At 38.6% G+C, this 21183-nt stretch overlaps 1 protein-coding gene and 1 long non-coding RNA gene across 6 annotated transcripts in view; both read left to right on the top strand.

Moving 5' to 3' along the window:
- Positions 1 to 21183, top strand: part of LOC139126325 (uncharacterized) — a 426578-nt gene that overhangs the window by 149637 nt on the left and 255758 nt on the right. The window lies entirely within an intron of this gene.
- LOC139126451 (allatostatin-A receptor-like) overlaps positions 1 to 21183 on the top strand; it is a 179713-nt gene that overhangs the window by 138114 nt on the left and 20416 nt on the right. For 3 of the 4 annotated variants that reach the window (XM_070692506.1, XM_070692508.1, XM_070692505.1), the window contains 2 exons: positions 7905 to 8199; positions 12971 to 13043. The gene's annotated coding sequence lies outside the window, so the exon portion shown is untranslated. The remainder of the gene's footprint in view (positions 1 to 7904; positions 8200 to 12970; positions 13044 to 21183) is intronic. The other variant, XM_070692507.1, reaches the window with a different exon arrangement.

Below are 21183 nucleotides of genomic sequence, written 5' to 3'. Positions count from 1 at the left end.
TTGTCTGACCCAACTTAACCTGAATATTGTTAGTATCATGATACGATAGACATTGTCTGACCCAACTTAACCTGAATATTGTTAGTATCATGATACGATAGATATTGCCTGACCCAACCTAACCTGAATATTGTTAGTATCATGATACGATAGACATTGCCTGACCCAACTTAACCTGAATATTGTTAGTATCATGATACGATAGATATTGCCTGACCCAACTTAACCTGAATATTGTTAGTATCATGATACGATAGATATTGCCTGAGCCAACTTAACCTGAATATTTTTAGTATTATATCGGTAATGTAAACTATGATAGCACTACTCCTGCATCCGAGTGCGCATGCCTTTAAGTGGCCATCATTTCATATGGTCAGTGTGACTATCTAGGAATTCAAATCTATTTCATTTAAGTCTTTTTCTTAAGACGTCTTGTACATCATCGAGAGGCTGACAAATATCCAGTCTCAGGTAATAAGCAGAGCTGAGGCGAAAGCTGGGAATATTCGTTTCCAGGATTTCAAACAATCTTCTTATTTAGAGCACGATGGTGATTGTGGTAATTTTTAGTAAGGAACTACCGTTGTGATTGTTTGAGCTCCTCACAAATATTGTATGGACAGAAATACAGTCACAATAAAACACCTACACTCACAGATATATGATTAAGATCACAAGATAATCAACTCTCCAATCGACATCAGGAGAGAAGATATTCCCAACTTTGGTCGAGCAACCTGCGACATTCATCGACAATTGTCTTCACTTCATTTCAGTCAAGTATCCGTAGGCAGGAACTGCCAGTTTATATCGTCAAATCATCTCATCGCTTTCAGTGCGTTGAACAAAATATCAACAGTAAAAGAAGCAAAACATCTTGTGAGGCATTAAGTCAATACCTGAAAGACATCGTAAAGCTTTGCTTTTTTCCAGTAACTTAAGGATATCCAAAAAGGATATGTCGTAATCCTGACGTTGTTCTTGGTACCTTGAGTCTGAAAACCTCCAACTCTATGTCATAGTGATGAGTGGTTTCCCGTCGCAAGGCCACTCAATTACGGCTTCTTATTTGTTTATTGCATTCTCTTAGGATTGCTAATGGTGTATGCATGCTATGACGTGTGCATAAATGTTATGGTAATTTCTCAAAAAACTACGCTGTTACTATCCCCATCCAGAAATGTTGTATTCGGCGTCGTTTTAAAGGACGACAGTGTATACCTACCCACCTACCTACCAGCATGCCTGCTGCCTACTCATACATACATACATACATACATACATACATACATACATACATACATACATACATACATACATACATACATACATACATACATACATACATACATACATACATACATACATACATACATACATACATACATACATACATACATACACAGGCAAAGATAGATAGATAGATAGATAGATAGATAGATAGATAGATAGATAGATAGATAGATAGATAGATAGATAGATAGATAGATAGATAGATAGACAGACAGACAGACAGACAGACAGACACACAGACAGATAGAGAGATAGAGAAATAGATAGATAGATAGATAGATAGATAGATAGATAGATAGAGATAGATAGATAGATAGATAGATAGATAGATAGATAGATAGATAGATAGATAGATAGATAGATAGATCCATCCATCCATCCATCCATCCATCCATCCATCCATCCATCCATACACATGTATTACTGGTTGCAAATGCAATAATATATCGATGCATATACAATACAAATCATCACTGTTTCTAGGATGCTAATGGATGTTTTCAGCCCAAGGTAACCCAGACCACGTGACATCGAATAAAATTGCTTATTTCAAAGATAAATGGCTTTTCACACAAAATAATTTGCGATTTATATTCCGAGCAGTGTGCCTTTTCATTCATTAGGACAATAATCAGACATGGAAAAAACTCTCGTTAAAGGCGTCGATGGGCCAGTCTTTATCCTGCCAAATAAAAATGCAAATGGAATGGATAGAGCAATTTAAATCCTGAAAATCAGATTTCGGAAAAAATATCCATGTGAACATCTGATTAGTAATTAACAAGTACCTTGTGCTTAGCGAGATTTCAAAATGCATGGCACGAACATTGAACACTGAGTGTGTAAGTCCTGAACAAAGTCGACAATCGTAATTCTGCTGTAATCACAGTAACGCTAAGATTAGTGTTCCAGAATCAAAAAGAGCGCTTACCGGTAATCCGGGTCCTTATTATTCCAAAGGACTGCAGTCAATTACCTATAGATCAAATCAGTGCTGCGCATGTAGTACGCAACTTGTCAATGAGAACAATGTTTATTTTAAACTTCATGTCATTTATGTTTCTTCCTGTTTTTTTCACACGATAGTGTAACGATTCTCGGTATTGAGTTCACGGCAGGGTAGCAAAAATGACTAGTTCGGTGAGTAACTTGTAGTTATAGTTCCCTTGGGTGTACTTAGTTTAAACACTTTGACTGTCTGAAGTGATGTATACCCTGGCTGTTAAATTTTCCAAGGCAGGTAGCTCTTTTCTTCACTGTGAATACAAATATTTAGATCACCCTCCATTTCATTGAAAATAATGGTGGAGATAAACATGGCTATCGCTGTGTTCTGACTCACAGAGGGACGCAATTCTGATCGCAATTCGTGTTGAAAGGGACGTTTGCTCTAACTTCTGATGACCCTTTTCCATGATTTTATGTCAACTACAGTTACTTGTTCTACTTGCCAAAGTATGAAGAGATACCCAGTATTCCTCTTGTCAATAGCGCTATAAATTGTTGTTTAAACGTGAATTTCAGTCCACACTTCAAATGTAAACAAGAATGTACACTTTTCCGACAAGATGAATATTTGGCGTTTCGATATGCCTCGAGTTCAGAAAAAAAACTAGCGATTGGGGTTAATCAAAACGAAATAGTGAAAATATTACAAAAAAATGACATTACTCCTTTCAGAAATCTACCTACAAGCACAGAAGATTGTCCATCTTCGGTTTATACACGTTTTTTCAAAAATCGTGTAGGTAGAGTCACAACAACATTTTATCTGATATCCTGGATTGAAAACTATTTCTGTATTGTTGATTGTAATTACGTCCGTCACGCGCGCAACGCGAGTGCCTTTACGCAACTGACGTAGGCTGTATGTAGCTAATACAGGTAAGATCTATTGTTAAAAGTGCGATGTTAACATACTTGAAATAACTCTTTCATCAGGTGTCCATTAATCTTACCGCATATTTCTCGGAAACTTTGAGTTATCAAATTATTTGTAGTTGGTGTCGATCACTAAAATTCAATCTTCTGCGCGATTTGATTCATGATCGCCATGGTAACAAACTCGTACCGTCTCAGCTCCAGATTCGCGCACATATAGCAGAACACTATGACCCAGCAACTTTTGTAAGGTGACAATGCCGAACATCATGGTCAAGTACACCATCCATCGGATGTAATATTAAGCTTTCATAGGGAAAAAATAATCCCTCTCATCCTGAGACCGTGGCTCTCACGACAATGTGAACATGGCAGATGTTCCATCACGTGACATGTTTGTAACCAGTGCACAGGCTTGACATATGGAATAACGCTCCAAGTGTTGATACCTACTATTTTAGACACACATTGGACTGCGCTAAGTGACTACGATCACTCACTCGTGCATCTCAATATCACTTCAGCATTTGCTAAAACATAAGAACTGGTAGCTTTTGTTGGCCCGGGTAGTTCACATCCCACGGAATATCAGACACAAAACAAAAGTGCCTTGAGAAAGATGGCTTTGTAATATGTCTTAAATTTGCTTTTGACACTCCTTCCTAAATGCGCTGTGATCATGAATGTACGTTGCGAATGACAGGGACTGGAAGTCTGGAAATTATATTTTATTTAGGATCCGTCGAATCACTGAGTATACCACGCATGCGCGATTATTCTCTGGAGGTGAAAGGCAAACCGAATCATTGATTAAATTATTTTCTGCTAAACCGTTTCATTCAGAAAAAATATTGGAATCAGAATTAAACGGCTCTTTCGTCATAAATTGAAAACTGTAACACCAAACATTAACGGTGTTTTACCGTCTTAAAATTCGCGAAGGTCTTGACGGGTCTATGCAAATTCTTTGAGGTTTTCAAATGTATTTTAACGTGCTGTATGGAATACGACATCAAGTACCGTGAATTTGCCAGTGTCGGTTGTTGAGAGTTGGCGACGCAATTATTAAATGGCGAAAGGGGTGTACTATCCGTAGTGTCATTGATCTATCTAAGCCTGGCACTTGAAAGAAAAATGATACCATGCAAAGTTTCATCTGTACACTTCTGATTGATGTATCACTTGAAGGGACACAGTCGGCTTCCGAGATAGTCTCGAAAACACGAAATTTTAGACAGAGTGTGATTTTAAGAACGACATGTATAACATATGGCAAAACACATCGACCTAGTATGTGCTGCATTTTAGATAGTGTCAGTTTCTAACGAGTCTTGTTAATTATTAGCAGCTGTCTGGATCATCGATAGAGGTCATTCATTCAATTAGCCTATACATCTGTTTGACACATCAGTAAATCCGCTGCTGGAAATTGTATCCAATGTCGAAAAAACACACCGATACAAAAGAGTGCTTTGTGGACAACCAGAAATCACAAGTCAAAAAACGACTTGTGTGGTTAGTCAAGTAGTCAGTTTGTGCAACAGGAATGTCAGTTCCATATTTCTGACGCGCAATTTAGCTGTTTATTGCAAAGTCACGGTTATTTTCTATCCATTACCTGCTAATGAGTTGTTGGCAGTTTTTTTTAGGCAGCAATATTTTGTTAACGAGCCAAATACCAATGAAACGCCTGGCACAGTTTATAGTGACCATCTACCACACAATCATCATAATAAGTTACCATGACATTTTTTACTGGATGAATTTCCCGTCTTTTAAATCTGCATAGCATTGATTATAACCTTTTAAAAATTCTTCTCTCCTTTTTAAAACGCCAATGCTTTTATTATCGATGTAATTTAGTGTATTTTCCATATTGCGTCTTATACATGTGTTTTCCTCTTCTGTCATTTCCCCAGTAGGTTTGCCACTTATAGACAAGTTGAAATGTGTAGAAATTGATACAAATACACATTTCAACTTGTCTATAAGTGGCAGCCGGAGGGGCGCTGCTGACAAGAAATCAACATCATCGTCATTACATTATCATCTTCATTGTTGTTTGATAAACTCTTTTAGGTTGTGGTGTGCAACCACATAATTTTCACCGGCCATCGTAGTCTTCCCTCTTGTGGAATATCTTAAAGCATTCTCATTTAGATTAAGTTTTAAAAACGGGAGACGTTTTCAAGTTTAAAGCTTCTTTCTTACCCAAAACTTAGATCTTTACTCATGGATGTGATTTTACGATGAGCTGGATTGCATATGATAGCCTGGACATACCTGTCTGCCTAACTTCAATTATTGCACGCCAAATACATTTTACAAATTACTAGAGACAAACATGGCACTGCAGAAAGTCACATCGCAATTTTTATTTTGACAATAAGCAGGTATTTGAAATTGGCCAATGAATCTCCTTCTACTTGTTTCCCGTATAGTCCAGTGTTATAAAGGAGTGGTTCCATTCAAATTGTTGAAATCGCTTGCTTTGAGTTCAACGCATTTTGTGGTACGCGTGGAGGAACATCAGAAGAAGGTAAATAAAACATACACAGGTGCAAACAAACAAATGCACCGTAATGATAAAAAAGTAACACGTATACCTCGTAGTAAAAGTTATAGTGACAATGTACATATAAAACTTGTTAAAATGACTGAAGAGGGTAAATTAAGGGAAGAGATCATCGTACAAGATCATTGAAAGGTGTGCTTATGTCAATCAATTGTATAAAAATTGATAAACATCAAACATAAACACATTTAAAAAAAGAGAAATCTCGGACAGTATTCGGGGTGAAAAGACACATTAGAATTTTATTTGGATGAAAAATATTGGCGTTACAAAAGTGTCATGCGGACGTGATTACGAAATAGACAAGATAATGATATCTCAGTGACAAAAGGAATTACTGTTATTGCAAGTTCAATGGTTGCAATTGCAAGTTCAATGGGGCTTAAAAGTAGTTTATTATGAATGCTCTGAATTTGGCTTGAGATTTTCGGGATAAACAGACAAATAATTTAAATTCTGGTCCCAAGTTTTATATGAATTGGTTTTGGAATTTTCAGATGTGTATCTGAATCCATTAACAGATTAAAATTAAAATTTGAGCGCAGACTATCGTGTGGCCATCTGAGCATTAATCATGTATCTGACTTAAAAATGACATTCTCTTAAATGTCATGACGCTATTTATACAATAGGTGATTGTAAGTAAACAATGTAGCAGCTTTGGCAAGACATTCAGGAATGACATGGATTGATGCGGCATATCTGAAGGGCACTGTAGCTCTACCTTTTTCCGTTTTTAATGTCAACTGCAGTTTCTTGTACTACTTCAAAAGCATGTTGAGATACACAGTATTCAGCTTGTCACCTCAGCCTGTACATGTACAGAAAGCATTGTTGGCAAGTGAATTTCGGTCCAGACTGAAATTCTAAAATTTCAACAATAACAGAGCATTTTCACGTACAGACGCTATGTTGATTAAAAAATATTGTGTATTTTTCAACGTGTTTTGGGGAGTAAAACAACAGCCTGTAATTGATATACAAAACAAAAATAGCGGGGAAAATCATCAAAATTTACAGCTATTGTCCCTTTAAGATTGTATACGCATCGGAAGTAAAAGACTTAACACTTTTGCTCAAATTTCCCGCATAAAACTTTTAAGCATTCTCTTATTGAATCAAAATTTAAAAAAATCAGGGGCACCGTACACAGTTTCGTAAAAGTGCAACATATATATCCAGCATTTACCGATTAAACATTCAAAAATGACTCCCATTTCTGTGTTAACGCAATAAGGGGAAATTAATATTTTCGAGTTTCGAGAATTTTTCCTTACTCCTAGAACTTTAAAATAAATACCCATAAGCTGTAGATCAGAGAAGTATTGAAAACACTGAAAGTCCGAATATCTGTCGTCGAGGCGCATTTTACCTTCAATGGCATTTTAGGGAAACTTGGAGACATACACTGGCAGTTTAGGGAAACTTGTAGGCGTACACTGGCAGTTTAGGGAATCTTGTAGACATACACTGGCGATTTCTCACGTCGTTAGTATTTCTAGATAATTGCCCAGCACTAGGTCACCGGTCATCTGCAAATGTATTTTTTCTTTGTTTTACCTTTATGAGTATTTTGTGAAGATGAAAATGACGATGATCACGAAAGAGGACCATAAACAATGCCATACAGCGATTTTCTCTCTACATCGCAATGGCGCAAATTGCGCACTATTTCGAGCCATTTTCTGCCCTTTTAAAGTTACTGACAGCGCGAAAATCGCGCACAAACAGAGCAAGCAAATACGCCCATTTGATGGTGACCCAAGCTCATAGTGTAGTGACCTGTGAATTTGCTATTGTTTCTGCCCTAAAATGTCAAGTCTGCTCCCCAACTTATTTGCCCATTTCAGTGAACATGCGGAGAAAACATTGCTTTATACTGTCATAAAATTTTCCATCTGATGTAATTTTCCCAAAATAACTCCCAGCGTGCTCCCTGTAAAGTATACGCTGCGATCATTTTGTCTCCGAGTCCTTTTAAGCGTCCGGAAAGCAACTAATCTGTTTTTACTGGCCTTTGGACTATTCTTTTTAGATAACAAGCAAATCAATGATATTAATAATTCTAAACAAGGTAAGTCATGGCCGGTCAATGCTCATTATCTGTCTCGTCATGGTTTAGTGTCAACGAGTCTTGTTTTTCTCTCAACAGCGTCCACGTTCATTATTGCCTACTATTCGAAACTACACGCGTGCAAGAATATTACCTCACGCTCTTCAAGAGAAGTGTTTTGCATGCGTCAAAGGAAATCACATGATGCATGAATAAATTTGCATAAATTGATGCATCATTGTATTGTCATTAACATGACAAAGGGGTTGCGTTCATTGAGCGAAGACTTGAGAGAGAAATAGAGAGCCCCGAGCTCCGTATCTCATTTTATCACAGAAGCGCTAGGAAGATGAGCACGTCCAACGTGTATTGTTGAAAATATTTGACATCGAACGTGAGTATTGAGAAAACACTGCTTCTTTTTGATTTTTGAATCATTTCTCATGGCTTTAACGTTGTCAGTCCACTGGTGTTGACTCTGGGCTAATGATAACCTATTCGCGGTAGTTCTCCGCCGCGTTTTTCAAAAATACTTCAACTTCGAATTCGTTTCAAGCAAGATTATTATGTGTGGCTGGTAATATTGCGCCTTACTATATTCAATGGCCTTACAACACGCTGCCCTTCCTAATTCAGCTCATACGCTGATGCAGATATTAATCAATTCGACACTTACGGAAAGCTGACGATAGCTGCTCACAGCGAGACAGCTTGTTCAATCGCTATGCCTACGCAAGCACCGCGCGCGGTCTCAAACTAATGGGCCCTATGAATATTCTTGACGTATACCAAAATTATCTACATCAACAAATCGTTAACTATACACATTTTAATCAAAATCTACTATTTACTCTAATCAAACTGTTAACGACACGCTGTCATGCTTAGAATTACCAGTTGGAGACAGGGCTCTGCGAACACGTGACACATCAAAAGTAAAAGACGCAGTTACGTTTATCTGTACGATATTAAGAGTTATTTTATTCAATAACAAAAAATCTCAAAAAAATTCGAGATGACCTTTTTCGTGTAAAATGCCAAGTCGTTTGTCCAATGAAAACAATGAAAGATACGCTGTGAAGAAAGTTCTCAGTTAAGCCCTACTGAATTTAAAGTGTTTTTATTGACCTGTCCAAAATATACCCAACAGTACTAGTATTAGGCCTATATAGTGCAACCTAAGATGCATCAATTACTTCTTTTAGCGTACTTGCCTTTGCGCCATGATCGACACCACGAGTAAGAAGAACGATCGGGAATTCGTCAAATCTAACGTCAGACCTGAAGTCCCGCCGAAATCCGTTCAATCATTCTGTAACTTACACTTGTCTGAAGTTCCGAAGTCGAAATCGTGGCCAGGCTGGCTTTAATGGTGGTAACAACATTTTACAAGAGAAAGTGCTCTGTTTCGTAGCCTGTATAATGTATTCATTATATGGTTATATTGATAAGATCATTCTCGACTAAGCGCTCATGCATGTAATATACGGATAGTTTTCAATCGGATTCGAACCCACAACATACGGCATCAGTCGCCTAGCTGAGAGGCCTGAGACAGAACCAGTCGGCTAAATCTCCACTCCCAAAAAAGAGTGGTTCAATAGCCGGCTAAGTTGTTACATTTTTCTGACTGAGACCTTTCAACACGTTGTAGAGTTCGTGAAGCACTCACGCACGCATGCTCACTATCATACATCGCACATACACACTTTATCGAAGCGAAGAAACGAATTTCATCGCTTTAACTGGGCGAACGATAACCTCGGGGACAATTCTGTCCACCAGCAGTGTTACCGACCCAGGATAGAAAATACGGATAGTTTTCAATCGGATTCGAACCCACAACATACGGCATCAGTCGCCTAGCTGAGAGGCCTGAGACAGTCGCCTAGCTGAGAGGCCTAATTAACCTTCTCTGGTAATGAAACATTTACGCAATGATATTCAGTCTTGGTGTTTGGCCTCTGAACATTTATGTTAGCGTTCAAGGCCGAGTCCATCTTTTCTCACCTATTCAATTGATGCAGTGTTGACATTGTGACATTAGAAATGGACTTGAGCTTACGCAATGAGTGTTTGTTGCTTTGCCTACTATAAGTCAGACATTCACTGAAATTCAGTGAAAAATCGCATTACACTTCGTTGTGACGTATAAAAAAGCTCACCTTTACCTCTTTACAGAAGAATCTAACTTGTTGTACAGTAGTGTTGTGTTGAAGTACCAGGTTGTTCACATCCTTATTGACAGTGTATACGTTTCACGTTATACGATCATCCTTTCCACTCGGCCCATTTCTCTTCGCTCCCTGCAGCGACTCCAAGTGTCCCTAAATGTCGGATGCCATGGTTTGCTTTTTGTAAGACAAAACAAGGGCGTCTTGCAGAGAACCTATTCAACATTTCACCCCCTGGTCTCAACAGCAGGGACCCATTCAACATTTCACTCTCTTGACATTGCGACATTTAAAATCATGCCATTGCATCGTTTTCTGAGTATCAGCAACCGTCAAACAGTAACTTTTGCACGTTTTAGTGTTTGTTTGAACGCGGCATCCAACGCCACATATCCACATATTACGTGTGTAGAGAAATTAATGATCATCAACTTTAGAAAATTACGGTTGATGGCCGGTCTTAGTCTCAGGTATCCCGTCATGCAACAAAGTCTTTGGTATGATCGCGTCGCTTTTGCACAATCTATGTCAACCGGGGTAAATCAGGCTATTTGACTAGGCTAAACACAGTCAGTAACAGCAGATGTCGCTGTCGCGAAGGTTCTTTCCTGAGAGTGCAACCAACCATCAACTAACGCACCGTCGCCACTGATGTGCGTTTGGTAGCCGCGGCCGGTCTTCGCAGTCAGTCCAATGATAACGCGCTCCGAAGACTCGGTGATGAACGCTGGGCAGAATGACTTAAAGGCGATGATAAAATTATTAAATATCATTTCAATAGTCCCTAATAATTAAATGCCCATAGAGGCTAAGAATATTTGAAAGATATCACAACAATGCTATTCAAGGTGGCATATGGGTAAAACAACCTAAAGTAGGGTGACCGGACGATTTTTAAAACTGAAATGTTTTGCCAAAATCTTGATGGCACCTGTTGAAAGTGTTGGTACAAAGTCTGAAAAAATAATTTGGCTAATTAGCATGATCACAATTTGGCAGCCTCTGGAAAATCAAAGTTTCCAAATTCTTTCCCTTAGAATATTGTAATGAGGAACAATGAGACAGTGTGACCAAAAATCGGATCAAATATTGTTAAAATGGCTCAAAGATGACTAACTGTACAATAATGAATCCGGTGAAAGGTGCATTGATAGTTTCAAAATTATTTCTGTGAGAATATTGTATGGGTTGATAAGTCCAGTGAAAGAAAATGGAAGATTGTCCTCACGCTGACCTTTTTGTTTCCAGTATCATGGATACAAGCCATTGTTTCTGGTCAGAGACAGGTGCGCACGGCCGGATGAAAAAGCACGTTGTTCAAGTACGGCACTATTGCGAACCTTACTTCCTGCTTTAGGAAAACCGTGGGCGCTAATTTGCGCTGCATAGCTGAGCCTTTTTAGAGCACAAAACAAGTAGAAAAATATCTAAGGTACAATTTTCCCGCATGGCCATTCCCTTCTTGGAAAATTATGCCAAAAGTCATAGCCGTTTCAAAGTACAAATTTCGTCAGCAGTTTCTCGGAAGAAAAAATACCTTTTTTAGGAAATTTTTCCACTCATCTTGACTTCGTAGTCTTCACAACATTCACTGTGAAATGCAACTGTTTCCGTTCACGCGATCTCTCATAGCGACCGTTCAAGTTCGCGTGCGAGTAAACGACTTCCAAGATGGCGTCCCCTCTGACTTTTGTTGACAAAATGTGTTCATGACGAACTTCAAGATTTTCACGTCATTACCTTGTTCACAGACATAAATGTGCGCGACTGTTGCATACTTCAGGTGAATTTGTACAATTTATCACTACCCGCCCCCCCTTTAAGCCCTCGATTTCGAGCATTCACTCTCAGAAAACTCGTGTCAGCCCCATTGTAGGGAATAGGAGGGCCTCTCGTCCGGTCACCCTACCTAAAGATTCGTTTCTGGTGTTTAACATTTGCCAAACGTGATTTGAATATGCAATCTTCCTAGTTGGGGCGCGGGTTGTCAGTTGGTCTATGCTAACCATTTGGAATGAGGCGATATTACTCAAAGGGTAATTGTCTGCAAAATAGGTTTTCTTCCCGTTCTATCACCTAAGAGGTTACAAGGATCGACATATCTCAAAATAACTTGTTGCTCTAGATGGTGATTCAATATTGAATGGTTTATGCCGTGTATGATCAGTTTTTGAGTTATTGAATTCATAATTGGAAGGACTAGAAGAGGGTATGGTGCGGTCTTCAACTGATGCACATGATACAGTGACCACTTACAACTTGGCTTCAGCTATTTGCACGATGCCCTTGTTTAATCATTCTTTGATATAATGAAAGCGCTGTTCTGACTTTACGTAATAATGTAGCGATACAGGGAAATACACGCCGGTTACCATGGAAACGGTAGAGGGGACTCCGCTCTTTCAATAACCAACTTCTAAAAAATTCACTCCTTATCATAATTGTCACTCAGACGTCATTTGTACTCAAAATTAAGCAAAGACCGTGTCACCTTCCTCGCGCAATATGTCCCTTTGTTGTCGGATAATTTCAGGGATGCAATTCAAAAGCGATTATTTCCTGTCTTTCCGTAAGTCAAATATTCTCAGATCAGGCATTTTGTTTTCACAGCAGCATCTGCCATGGATCATGTCGTAACAATGCACTAAGGTCATTTCACACTGCGCTTTACATTTTGTATAATCGCCATTCTTCAAATAATAGCTGTGTAATATTTCTTCGTTACCTTTGAAATCAATAATCAGAGGTCATCATTGATGAGGTTATCAATTTTTCAAATTGCTTCATACTTTGGAGTGAATTAGAAATCAAACGAAAACGAACAAATTGACTTCCTGGACATGCACAATTTATGATAAAGTGATCAAATATGTAGGGAGAGCTCAATCCTTGCTTTCAATTGATCTTAATTAATTGCTGCACCATCATCTATCGTTAATGAACCCATTCATGACTTCGACTGGATAATAATGTCTCATTTTGTTTCGACAGATTAAAGTTCAATGTGCAGGTCGACAACAGCGTGAATTTCAGCTCCTCTTATCAGTTAACACAAACAGATACAGTAAGTAGACGATTTGTATTTCTTTATTTATTTACTGCCTCTCATATTTCTGCTTTCATAGATCTTCTGTTTCACACAATACCCCCTTTGTGATTGGTCGCGATGGATTGTCCACGCGCAGTGACATTACAACTTCGCCGATGTTAACTTGTACAGCCTGTTAATCAGATGCGAAAAGCGCCACCTGTATGCATTTCGCGGCGAAGTGTAGATGAAGTTAGTTTGCTCACAGTATTAGATAATGAGGGGATTATTGACGATGAATTTTCTGGTCAGCATTATGGCAATGCGGACCATGATATACTCACCCTCAATTTTCTCAACACGATACTGACTGACCCTTACCTCCATGTGTTGACCCATGGAGCTAGAAAAGGACGTCTCTTGCTTGGAGGAGGGACTGTCACGGTGATAAATCGATACCGGTTTTGGCCGTGCAACGCAATAGCACATTTGGCACTTGACCATGTGTACCGAGACGCGTATAGATCATCAGCGGCTTATACAGCGGTAAAACGTATCCGTGTAAGCATGGAGCAAGATCCGTTCCTAGCTCCATGGTGTAAGACTTTATTTCTGACTGACTGCACTAGCGATGATCTGCATCAAACAGAACTACAGAAGAATATTTACACGGCAAATTTCCATGGACTTTTCCATTTTTTTGAAATCACATTATACCGGCGCTTATCGTGAAGGCACACTTCCCAGCCGTAAAACATTAGTTAAAGCTAGGTTTTCATATCAGTGACGTGTGCATGTGCGCAATTTTACTGTTGCTAAAGAGTGTCGATCGACCTTGTTCTGCTGTGAATGCTAAAACACTTCTCCGAGCCATAGACCCTCGATGGTCAATGTCCGAGCACAGCATCAATAACTTGCAATGTAGTAAAGTAACTTCCCTGGAAGATTTTATTTTCTGACATTTTGATCCTGCATACCCTCTGCTTTTAAAAAATCTGTCTGAGATGGCCTCAAAACTAATTCAGCTGAGTCATTTTGAAGACATGTCTGCAGTAAAATAGGATGGGGATTACAATATCGGCGTTGGTTGCCTTTCAACGACAACTCGCAGTGAGAGATATCCTTGTTTTCGTGAAAATTGTCTTCCTTCAGTGACTGTCACTCTCACTGTGTTTTTAGTTTAGGGGGACTTTTCAAACATAATGTGTACCACCGGTAAATTGCAGTTTGTAAGCATATTCGAAAAGGAACGCAGTCCTCGCTTCTAGCGTTTATGCGGCTTATGCTGGCATAAACATGTTTATCTAATTTGAATAGACAAGGCTAACAACGTAAAAGAGAGTTCTGTAAAAAGCATGCGAACCACTACCAGAGGAATAATTTCGACACCTTTTCATGCTCCATAAATCCATCATGAATGTCCATCAAATGTTGTTTCAACAAGTTTTGCAATGTTTTGATGCATTATTTAGACAAAACATGATCTCACCCTTTCGCCAAGGGCATTTGGCGAGAGATAAGCAGCATGAACCACGTGATCGCTCTCCGCAGATAGGATTAAAAATTATGGTGAAGTCACCGTGGTTTAATGACCAGTTCGTAAATACCGCAGTCATGAGCGTTCATCTTACACTTTACACCCTTTGGTGCAGCAAATACTGAGTCCTAATCACCATAAATTCAAGTAAATCAAAGTCCGAATCAAAAACCTTTATCTACGACTGAAACTGCATCATTCCGTTCGAGGCCCGCGGCCCCCTCATTAACACCGTCATAAAAAATCGGCGTCATCAAGGGACTTTCAATTTTGTACTTTTATATTTTTTGATTCGGATGTAGCTTTACCTACACTTGGGGTATTTAAAAATTGAATTCGTTCTCCACTGCTTGATGTAAATATTCTGCTGGGAGTGTTTGAAGACTGTGAGACAATCACAATTATCGCCTGTGTTGTTTGCTGAATTAGCAACCTCAAGAATGGTACAAATTTTCATTACAATTTTCTTCTGACGGATAAAAATGGACACCATCGTGTCTGAATACGGCATACCGTGACCCCTATGAATTAGAAGTGGCGAATTACTGGAAAACCCAATTAACCCGTATTTATCCTGGCTATAATTTGATGTGTGATTTACAGGGGAGTGTTTTTGATATGAGTTATAACTGTTGAACTTTGCACACAATTCCATTATGGATCTGTGAATCTATGTTCACTATTCACAGATCAACATTATGGGATATAGTCAACCGAATTCGAAGTCTTACTTATTCGTCCGTGTCCTATTGTAAAGCGTTCCCGACATAAGTTACACAGAACTTTACACAAAATGTAAACTTTCTTAAGTCCCTATCGTGTCTTTCGTTCTTTGACGTCACTTTTAAAGGTTACAACCATGAACAATTAATATTTTCAAAAGCTGTTCTCTCCCTGAAGTGACAAAAATCATAAATCGCAGGAAACCATACGACAACTCGTGAAATGTGAAAGTAACTTTGAAAACCATACAATACTTCGACAAAATCATAAAATGTTTCGAGAAGCGGCAAAGGAAACCCAATGACAGACGCATAAACTGACAGGAACATCAGAAAAATATTTGTTCCTGTGGCGAATAGGAAATGCCACTGACGAAATATTGTGTCGTTGCCATGGATACCCCACAGGTTTTATGATACTCAATTCAAGGCGATATATGCTGTTTCTATTCGGGCAAATAATACAACCATCTGAAATGCCACATTCGATCCAGTATTGGGAATTTTGAACAAAAATTTCGCATAACGATATGAAATGGGTCATCTTGCATTTTTTTCAAGTTTAAGATGGCATTGACGTATGTTGATTAGTATTTACTATTTAAAATGCACTTTTCTAGGTGATATTTCCTCAGGATGAGTGTGTATCTTATCTTTAACTTTCATGAAAACCTCGAAGGCTCCATTCTTTTATCCAGTTTTTGATATGGAGCACCGCAGAAAGAAGTATGAGATTTCGAAGAATTGTATTTTTTCCGAAACATCTGTCCCCCTGGGGGCATTATCGTTCCTTAATCAAACAGAAATTGGTTTCAATAAGTCATACCAGACCCACAATAAAGAAATAGCATGACCGATCGAAAATATGAGCTTGTATAGAGAGAAACTTCTAAAGAAAATGAATTTGTGTCTGTTTGTTGACTTTTCTCACTGTATAATGATCGCTTGGAACTCGTGGAACAAATATTGATTAAACGACGGTAGCTGAAGTCATCGGTCCTGCGGTCCAGGCAATACATGAAACATGAATTGTTGATGTTATTTATGATATAATCTAAGATGATTTTATGTTTATAAAGATTTGCAACTTTGGAGAGAGGATTTCCTTATAGAAAGACGTAGGCATTATGCGAACGCAGAGGAATATGTCGAGCATCAGTGCATTGGGTCGAAAAAAGCGCCATCTACACCAGTGTCCTAAATCCTAACAGTCAGGTTGCCGTATTTTCTTCATCGACTCAAACGAACATATCAGGTTTCACTCAGTAAAATGTCAAAAACCCTAATGCGAATTTGACCAACTGATGCTCATTGCAATATTGACATTTCAGTAATGACATTGTTTAACAAACATTCGCTTGTGAGCACCGATACTTCCGACGACCTCGCTGAATGATATCAATATCCGTCATCGAGTTACACGTATTAACAATTTATTGACAAGCTGAGGATGTGTTCAGGTCACGTGACTGCAAATATCAAAGTTTCAAACTTTTCCTTATGATACATAACAAATATGAGGTATAGAGTGTAATTTTGAGACTGCATCCTTCTCCCAAGCCGTTCAGAAGTGAGACTTATATCAGCTATGCAAACACAGCACGGTCTAGTAATTAGTCAGTTGTTGTTGTTAATGGTGTTTTGAAGATAAGTCTATAATGAAATATAAACATATGTACTTACATACATTTCAACTTCGTATTTCCATGGAGGTAGAAGGAGCTACCTCCATGGTATTTCTAATTAGTTCTGCTCATAAGGTCAGGTCGTTATGCACTAGTGTTTGTGTGTTTCTCACTTGAAATCGATCTGGAATTAGCAGGGTATGTATGAACATTTGTGTGTCTACCTGATGAAGTTGGTGTGTGTTCAGAATGGTAGGCAAGATAAAATAGGCCTGGTTTTACCTTAATCACGGACATAAAATAATGTTACCTGTATAGCAAGCTTAACGCGTCTCGGGGACAGACATTCGGACTCTCAAACTTTTACAATTCTTTTCTGATATACTTTTTGGAGTTCATTTTAAAGCTCTTGGTGTACCAAAACGTTTCACCGGCTCAGTTTTGCGAAATTCGAAAATTTTATTTTTTCTCTATAGAATTTACACATGGATGGCGGCCATTTTTATTTTTAAATATCCGTAAATCTTGGATAATTTGTTTCTCTAGTACCAAAATTTGCATGGTGACCCCAGATTTTTATTCTTGATTTGAAAGAGGATGTTTGACAGATTCCTTTAACAAAGTTTGACCAAAAATTGAAGTCTCTCACTTTCGAGGCGCATACGACCTTAATTAAAATATATGGATGGCTTTACGCTGAGTATGTCCATGCAGCCTTGTACACTTGACGGCAGGGTGATCGTACATGGCGACGCTGATATGCGCACACACTAAGAAGAATATTACGATACCGATCGCATTCTGTCACGGAGCCGACGATAACTGCCTTTTCAGGGTTCATGCATATGACAGTGGTATCTGACACGATCTCGAGAATACGCTCGGTGGAATATATTCGAATTATGTGCGATCAGGGTTTGTCCCTCTTCGCCATGTGTGTACTATTTTACAAGATGGAAACGGAGTTGATAAAAAGAAAGATGAAATGATTGTTTTGACTAAAAAACCAATGAATAGTTTTACGACAGGGAGCATTGATAATACCTAGGCTATATGCAATTACTGGTGCTATCGAGACTGCGATACCCACATTTCAACCAAGAAAAGACTTAACGTTGACTGATCGCGAAGAACTCATGTACAGTGCATTGAATATCGCTGCTCATGCACAGTATTAAATATTGCAGGGGAGGGATCAGTTTAGCACCTGCTTAACAAAGTAAGTCGCCCACGACTGTAAGACCAAGACCCGAACGTGTTTCCGGTAGTCCGACCTACCCAAGACATTTTTTTAATTTTCAAAAAAATCGTCAATTCTCTAAATTGTACCGTATTTTATGGGTTTTAGCCAACAAAACAATGATAAGACTGACCTACCAGCCAAAATATTCGAAGGTGTGTTACCGGAAACATAATTTTTTAACTCAATGGCGTTTTGTCCTCGCGTATGTGAAACGGAGCGAGTCAAGGCAGCAAAGGCAAAAATGCCACAGATCCCTATACTACCTTGGAGTGTTGGCACATATTGTAGATCATATTGTTTCTATTCATTGGGTGCATCTTAGTAGGTCTTGAAGGAAGTTTACAGTCTCGTTTACTTGACAAACAATGCTAGCTTTAATCACATGACGTCACAAAAATGAACGATGTAGTAATGCATGTCAATATGTCTTGTGATGTAGAAGGCGCCAGAGGGATACAAGTATTGAAATTCTCAAGACATCAGTATTTTGCTGAAGAAGAAAATCATAATTTTGTTTTCAAAGCTGCAAAGAAAATTTAGTTTCTTGGCCTTATGCTTTTCTCCGATCTAAAACTAAGTTCTTCCTCGATGGATGAATATTTTCAATTTCAAAAAACGATAGATTTGACAACAGTCGCGTATCTAATTCAAAAATACAAGTTGACATCCGCATGTTATTCTGAATTATGAAATATGACAGTTCAATGTTAAATTAGTTATTCCTTGGATGTGTGTGACCTTTATAGAATCATTATGGGGTTTATATCTGTTCATTGTTTAAATAGGCTATCATACCTTGCGATTTGAACCAAACACTGTAAAATTTATACCCGAACGAAGCACGACTCACCGTAGAAAGCTTTATATCATATGTTTCGTTTAAAAGAATTTATAAAACAGATACGCCTTGTAAGAATCGTCGATGTTCTACCTATTTATAATTTTATATGCTGCAGATGGTCTACTAGAACCTATTTGAGTCTGGTTCTAGAATGCCTGAATGAGTCCCTTTGAAACAGGCCACGGTGTTCTGTGTTTACGATAGCATGCAGTATGCACCTACATGTGTGGGCTGATGTTTTGTCTGATATTCTTTTGACGATACCAATGAACCAATTTATTAAACAATGTGCGTCAATGTCCTTTACAGCTTTCCTTTGGATCGTCCTGCAGTCCCCTGACATACCTCAGAACAAAAACTCAGAATGTTAAATAAATGGGAAAATGCTGTTTTTTACTCTCAGATATTCAGAAAGAAATTAATCATGCATTGACAAAAATATTCAGTGCGTGACCACTGACAGAACTAAATTGCTAATATCATCTCGAATGCATGACGAATCCAAATGAATACGTTATGGTCAACAAAAATGCAAACGGAGATTCGTGACTTCCACTGTTGACATATGTGTACGAGCGCTGTCCATCAGCACTTTGGTAATGAATGTACATGTCGAAAGATTTGACAAATCGTTTTTACAAACTTTGTAAAAGTGAGGATGATGAGCAGAACAGGTTAGAAATTTTGCCAGTTGATTCGTTTAGTTTATCATAAACTTTCACCGTATGGTGTTCTTTTCCTGTAGTTTGAGACTCTGGTCAGATTTTATTATTTCATGCAGTGTGCTTTAGACAAGAAACCATAAACCATGCAGGTAGCGCCGTTTCGTGGCAAGACACAAACGTTGTTGTGATTGTATTTGAAAATGAATTCATGTGAACATGTACCTCAAGTTGTAGTTTATTAGTGTAGTGAAGTGTAGTGTAGTGTAGTGTAGTGTAGTGTAGTGTAGTGTGGTGTGGTGTGGTGTGGTTTGGTGTGGTGTGGTGTGGTGTGGTGCGGTGTGGTGCGGTGCGGTGTAGTGTAGTGTGGTGTAGTGCAGTGCACTGCTTAGTCTGGCAGAGACCCTGCGATTCGCGTTCTCCCCTGTTGGAACACGCGCGCCCTTCAGAGACGCGACGCGAATCCCAGGGTCTGGACGTTCTTGCAAGCGACCGGTCGGATTTCTGCCTGATCCGGGTACTTTATAGAACACCACACACCCGTTAATCAAAACAAAAATGACAAGTAGCATAGCCAAATAAAATGAAAAATAAAAAATAAAAACATACCACGTATATAGGTCTACCGGCTACTAGTATATATTCTCTCCGCCCAGTTAGATAGGTGTTTCTTTTGAGGTCACTACCCTTATGAATATTCATACCCTTGCAAAAACGGACAGTCGCTGTGTCTGGCAGCGCGTGTTCACACCTGCATAGCGTAGTCTTCGAATGCAGGCCCATCGTGGGCGCGCACAAAACAAGGCACAGCGACTGTGGAGAGTCTATGCAATGCTGTGCAGTGCAGTGCAGTGCAGTGCAGTGTTGTGTTGTGTAGTGTAGTGTAGTGTAGTGTAGTGCAGTGCAGTGCAGTGCAGTGCAGTGTAGTGTTGTGTAGTGTAGTTGTTGTTGTTGTTGTTGTTGTTATTTCTTTATTCCTCCTCAAGAAAGAGAAGAGTTACAACACACAAATAAACTCATACAGATGCAAATTAAATGAAAAAAAAAGAGGTAATTACATTTGAGATCGTTCTTTCAGCTGAATAAGCTAAAATGTTCAAACATCTAGAGCTCGTTTACATCAAAAAGATATAAGTTATCATGTGAGATGTATTTTCTTTACTACATCAGACGCTTACCAAGCATTCAAGCACGCACTTATAAAATCAAAGGCAAGTTCTTGGAATATTTCGTACTCGTGTGGTTGTTGAAAGTTGTGGTTGTTATCTTGTAAAATACAAGAACAAACCCAATATCGTCTAAGTTAAATAAAGTTACAGCAAAATGTACATTAACCTTATCAAATACTGTTGTCCAAAAAGCATCTCTCAATTCAGTAGTGTCAATACAGGAAGTGAGCAAGTGGGTTAAATAATTTTCAACAGCACACTGACATTTCGTACATAGAAGATCTGCTGGTAATGCAAGAGCTGCTACAATTCTATAAATAGTAAACCTGCGATGCGGGAGGTTACGTAATACAGTATATAAATAAAGAGGTTTGATT

This window comes from Ptychodera flava (genome assembly GCF_041260155.1).
Source record: "Ptychodera flava strain L36383 chromosome 3 unlocalized genomic scaffold, AS_Pfla_20210202 Scaffold_27__1_contigs__length_13241970_pilon, whole genome shotgun sequence".
NCBI lineage: Eukaryota > Metazoa > Hemichordata > Enteropneusta > Ptychoderidae > Ptychodera > Ptychodera flava.
This window is presented reverse-complemented; position numbering and strand designations above follow the sequence as displayed.